The sequence below is a fragment of the Rhinoderma darwinii genome, chromosome 11 (assembly GCF_050947455.1).
Source record: "Rhinoderma darwinii isolate aRhiDar2 chromosome 11, aRhiDar2.hap1, whole genome shotgun sequence".
NCBI classification, from domain to species: domain Eukaryota; kingdom Metazoa; phylum Chordata; class Amphibia; order Anura; family Rhinodermatidae; genus Rhinoderma; species Rhinoderma darwinii.
The window spans coordinates 9,562,503-9,569,241 of record NC_134697.1 but is presented as its reverse complement, the minus strand read 5'-3'; positions in this window follow the sequence as shown (position 1 = coordinate 9,569,241).

Here is a 6,739-nt window from a genome sequence, read left to right as displayed (position 1 = left end):
CAATAAAAGCTATCTGCTCAAATGCAACCGATTGGTCAACTGTGATCCTTTTAAAGGGAAGCACCCGTTACACATGTCCGATTTCTGCCAGAAACAATGGGGGAAATCATTTGGTCGACAGTTATCCCAGTTGTAAATCCAGACTGTAATTATTATCAATGTTATGCTCAGTGATACAAAAAAATAATGTGACATAATAACACGACGCATTCATCATACAGATCAAAAACCCGGTTATTGTAAATGGAAAAGAGATATAGAATTTAATTCTTATGAATACTGAGAAACGGGAAAAAATATTAAAAGGCTTGGAGGTCGTTCATTCACAAATGAATTCTGGATTACTAAGATCAATGCTCTGGAGAATAGTCTGTAGAGTTTACGGAGCCTTTTACATGAATTATACTGATATTAATGTTAATAGTTCGACAAAAAAAAAATAGATGCCCAAAATTTAACCTGATTGATGCCGGGTGGTGGCATTGCATACGGACATGTTCAGCCAACCAAATATTCTGTGATGACAGGGTCCATCAGTAAAACGGGATCCTTGGATATTTTTTCATTCAGAATTTAAAAAATCCTCTTTTGATGATATTGATAAAAATAAATTATACACTTAAAGGGGACCTGTCCCCTCTCCTGACATGTCTATTTTAGTAAATACTTGTATTCCCCATGAAATAACAACTCGGGAGCATCTTTTCTTAAAACTCTACGTTGTTCCGTTCCTCTATTATTCCACTTATAAATTTATAAGTACATTGACAACTGGGTGTTACCGCTCCCCTTGTCAGAGGGGCGTGTCACTAAAAAGTCTCACTCTGTCAGCACTGATTGGACATTATCAGTCTGTGTAGGAACACACCCCCAATTGGTAACACCCAATTGTCAATTTATTCATAAATTTCTTGGAGGAATAACAGAGGAACAGCACAAGACAGAGTTTTAAGTAGAGGCTCCAGAATTGTTATTTCATAGGGAAAACAATTATTTCATAAAGGGGACAGGTCAGGAGAGGGGACAGGTCAGGAGAGGGGACACGTCAGGAGAGGGGACAGGTCAGGAGAGGGGACGGGTCAGGAGAGGGGACGGGTCAGGAGAGGGGACGGGTCAGGAGTGGGGACGGGTCAGGAGAGGGGACAGGTCAGGAGAGGGGACGGGTCAGGAGAGGGGACGGGTCAGGAGAGGGGACGGGTCAGGAGTGGGGACGGGTCAGGAGAGGGGACAGGTCAGGAGAGGGGACAGGTCAGGAGAGGGAACGGTTCCTCCTTAAAATTGTTTGCAGTTTAAAAAAACGATGATGATGATACACAGACAATTTTTGCAACAATGGAATCGCTTGATATTCATACACAAAACCAAGGACAAAGGCAAAAATGGATGAGATGTTTATTTGAAAAATGAGACATTCACAACATATTTTCATTGTGTAATATTCCTTCTCTCAGAACAATGAACCCGACAGACCCCACTGTAAGTCACTAGTGTTATCCCTTGTTTGTCTAATCCAGCAAACCGACGTTACTCCCATTATAAATAGAAACCACAACACAAGTGTGAACTGAACCTTAGTCAACTCAGCTAAATAATTGTAATAATAAAGATTGTTTAATCCATTTCTTTAAAGTGTCATTTTGGAATGACACATTGCAAACATCTTCATAAGGTATATTGGCATATTTCATGAAGAAGAAAAGATGATAGATAGAGATAGATAGATAGATAGATAGATAGATAGATAGATAGATAGATAGATAGATAGATAGATAGATAGATAGATAGATAGATAGATAGATAGATAGATAGATAGATAGATAGATAGATAGATAGATAGATAGATAGATATGAGATAGATAGATAGATAGATAGATAGATAGATAGATAGATAGATAGATAGATAGATAGATAGATAGATAGATAGATAGATAGATAGATAGATAGATAGATAGATAGAGATAGATATGAGATAGATAGATAGATAGATAGATAGATAGATAGATAGATAGATAGATAGATAGATAGATAGATAGATAGATAGATAGATAGATAGATAGATAGATAGATAGATAGATAGATAGAGATAGATATGAGATAGATAGATAGATAGATAGATAGATAGATAGATAGATAGATAGATAGATAGATAGATAGATAGATAGATAGATAGATAGATAGATAGATAGATAGATAGATAGATATGAGATAGATAGATAGATAGATAGATAGATAGATAGATAGATAGATAGATAGATAGATAGATAGATAGATAGATAGATAGATAGATAGATAGATAGATAGATAGATATGAGATAGATAGATAGATAGATAGATAGATAGATAGATAGATAGATAGATAGATAGATAGATATGAGATAGATAGATAGATAGATAGATAGATAGATATGAGATAGATAGATATGAGATAGATAGATAGATAGATAGATAGAGAGATAGATAGATAGATAGATAGATAGATAGATAGATAGATAGATAGATAGATAGATAGATAGATAGATAGATAGATAGATAGATAGATAGATAGAGATAGATATGAGATAGATAGATAGATAGATAGATAGATAGATAGATAGATAGATAGATAGATAGATAGATAGATAGATAGATAGATAGATAGATAGATAGATAGATAGATAGATAGATAGATAGATAGATAGATAGATAGATAGATATGAGATAGATAGATAGATAGATAGATAGATAGATAGATAGATAGATAGATAGATAGATAGATAGATAGATAGATAGATATGAGATAGATAGATAGATAGATAGATAGATAGATAGATAGATAGATAGATAGATAGATAGATAGATAGATAGATAGATAGATAGATAGATAGATAGATAGATAGATAGATAGATAGATAGATATGAGATAGATAGATAGATAGATAGATAGATATGAGATAGATAGATAGATAGATAGATAGATAGATAGATAGATAGATATGAGATAGATAGATAGATAGATAGATAGATAGATAGATAGATAGATAGATAGATAGATAGATAGATAGATAGATAGATAGATAGATAGATAGATAGATAGATAGATAGATAGATATGAGATAGATAGATAGATAGATAGATAGATAGATAGATAGATAGATAGATAGATAGATAGATAGATAGATAGATAGATAGATAGATAGATAGATAGATAGATAGATAGATATGAGATAGATAGATAGATAGATAGATAGATAGATAGATAGATAGATAGATAGATAGATAGATAGATAGATAGATAGATAGATAGATAGATAGATATGAGATAGATAGATAGATAGATAGATAGATAGATAGATAGATAGATAGATAGATAGATAGATAGATAGATAGATAGATAGATAGATAAACAACAGATCATACATCCATTACTTCCATGACCCCCCAAATATCCAGCCTATAGAATACAATGGGATAAATACTTTGATAACTTTTCTCCTTGGTTCACCAGAGGTGACTCTTAAGCACCGGCTGTCACATATTCATTGATTTATTTGTTTGGTATTGACAGGTGGAACATAAACCAATTCACACAACGCTGATCCTCTGATCACAGCGACTGATTCTAATAATAACCAGCAAAATATAATGATTATTAATTCTAACACTCACGATTAATCACAATCTCCCCAGATGGACACGACATGCAGACGACTTGTTTACTATTAAGGTCCTCAAACTTTGCAGGGTAAATTCTATCCTGACCGCTGATCTCGGGGTCCGCAGGGGGAGGGGGCAATGTTTGTTTCTATAACTTGCTGTAGGACTGCCCTGCTTACATTGAGTGCTAGGGGGCAATTTAGCATAGCATTGCATTTAACCCTTTATGCTGCAAGTGGAGTGCCCCTTTAAGATGATCAACACTATTTAATCGGTTGTCACAGTTTCCATTTGTATTTTTGGTTCTAAAACCTATAAAAAATTGCAAATATGGACTTACCCAGACCTGAGGGAGCAGAGCTCTGATGGACATGGTTTCCTATAATATCTTCTCTCTCGTTACTACATTTACTAAATTCTGTTACTTTGTGTCCCCAGTTATCGCCCTTCACTTTATATCCAGTCCCTATCTCACCTGTAACCCCCCCCCCACATATATCATATAGTACCGCTCCCTCCCTAGTGACCGTTCCCTTTTCTCCCAGGAATTACATATGACCTTTATATGATTTATGGCCTAATTTTACTTTCGGCTTTGACAGCCATGACTTCACAACCAGGTAACTGTCGGGCTGTTTAAATTATATCCCACGTCTTCTTCCGATGATCTATCAGCTACTACTAGATGTCAGCCGACACTATACACTGCACTCTATAGACATCCCATCATAAATAATATGGGAACCTATAGATTACCCATAAGCTTTTCATGTGAACCTTGATACAATGTATCTGATCCATTATGTTGATCCCTCTCCCAGAGGTGTAACTATAGGGGGCGCAGCGGTTGTAGTCACACATGGACTCTGATAACTGAAGGGGCCTAAAAGGTCCATTTTCCTTATATGGTGAGACTCATAATACTAAGATTAACCAATCAAGATGCTGGTTGGATTGTAGTTGTCATGATTAGTGGGACCTCACAGCAGGCGATTGTGTTGTCTAATGGGACTCTGGTAGTCTGATGTAATGACAGGGATAGGGAAACAGACAAGTGAGCCCTAATCTACCCGCCACTCAGTCCCTGCCTACTTGCAACGACCCGCCCTAGGCGACGGGGTACAACTGGACGACGGTCCCTACACTCAGTAAGTGCACGACAGACAACCAGACAAGGAAACACAGAACAAGGAAAACGGGGCAGTTGCCCACGGCAACACCGTGAGCAACAAGAGTAGTAAACGAGCCGAGTCAAACCAGGAGAGTACGAGGTGCCAAACGCAGAGCAGGAGAGTAGTGAACAAGCCGAGTCAAACCAGGAGTGTACGAGGTACCAAACGCAGAGCAGGAGAGTAGTGAACAAGCCGAGTCAAACCAGGAGTGTACGAGGTACCAAACGCAGAGCAGAAGAGTAGTCACTAAGCCAGGGTCAATACGAAGCAGGGACAAGTAGTTCAAGAAGCTGCAGCAGGGCCAGGAAACCAACAGAGAAGAATCACAAGCAAAGGAGGAACAGGAAAGGCAGGTATAAATAGAGAGAGGGCGGGAGCTAGCTCCGTCTGGCCAGGCTGTGATAGGCTCTCCCACTCCTAAGCCTGCCATCCTGAGTGGTGGAAGATGGAGTCAGTCTCACAGACATAGAAGCAGGTGCAGACTGATTACCTATGGGCGTGGATACAGAAGCTGTGCCTGGCAGATCCTTAACATCTGAACTCTACATCATTGTTCATAAGAGGCTCAGGCTGCGGCACTGTCCATCTCTCATGTGTTACACTGTAGATCTGTTTCTTCAGATTGGCTGCTGTATATCAGCACAAGCTCAGCACCAGCTCAGCAGGAAGTCAGTGCATGTGGAGCAAGCAGAAAATTATGATAAACTACATATAAATAAATAAGAATTTCAGGAAACTGCTACAGATATTCTTAACTTCCAAACTTTTTCTAGATTGGGTAGGCAAAATGGCATTAATTTGAGCAGTGGAGGAGCTCAGACACCTCTGCACCTCCCATGAATTCACTTAAGCCCCACCCACAAACATATTTCTGTGAGATGATGTTCATTTCTCATTAAGGTTCATCTCCTTTTAAGGTCCAACATCTAGAATACCCCAAGTTAGTAGTTTTGAATAGTCTGCTCTAGACCACCAGAAAAATAGACATTAACTCCTTTGTCTGTCCTAGACCACCAAGGAAGCCAACTTTAACTCCTTCATTGCCCTAGACCACCAGGAATGTAGACTGTAACTCGTTAACTTCCCTAGACAACCAGGGGTGTAGACATTGACTCCTTTCCTGCCATAGACCACCAGGAATGCTGACCTTAACCCCTTAATTGTCCTAGACCACTCTGGACGCCAACAACTCCTTCACAGCCCTAGACTACCATGGATGCAAATCGCAACCCATTTCCTAGCCTAGATAACCAGGGATACAGACATAAACCCCTTCACTGATCTAGATACCAAGGGGACAGACATCAACCAATTCAACTTCACTGCGCTAGCCCACCAGGCATGCTAGCATTAACTCATTCACTGTCCGAGACCACCAGGTATCTTACCATAAACCCCTTCCCTACCCTAGACCACCAGAGACATAAGTATTGACCCCTTCACTGCCCTAGACCACCAGGGATGTTGGGATAGACACTATGTATACTGTATGGTTAATAATTTGGCCTTTCTGTCACAATATTTTTTTGATGTTGTTTGGGTTTGCCTGGATAAAACAAACAGTATCCAGGTCCTGCCCCGCTCAATAGCTACAATGGCTTAGAGAAAACATGGTTTGCCAGTGAATAACCGTGCTGGGTGCCATGATTGGAGGCACCTTGAGCTGTATTTTTTATCTTCCGAAAGGCTTAGGTTCCAATATTTATGGTTAGATCTTCAAAACGATATAAACACATAGGATGAAACTTTCTGTGAGAAAATCCTGATGTATAATCGGAATGTGGCGCCCCCTGTGGCCAAGCCCTGGATCTGCAGTGGAATCTCTGTGCGGCTGTCACTGTCACACTCTCTACCTCTCCATGATAATGTTGCTCACTGGAGCCAGTTCCCAGGTTAAAGCTGTAATACTGGAGGTGGCAGTCCGATAAGGAGAA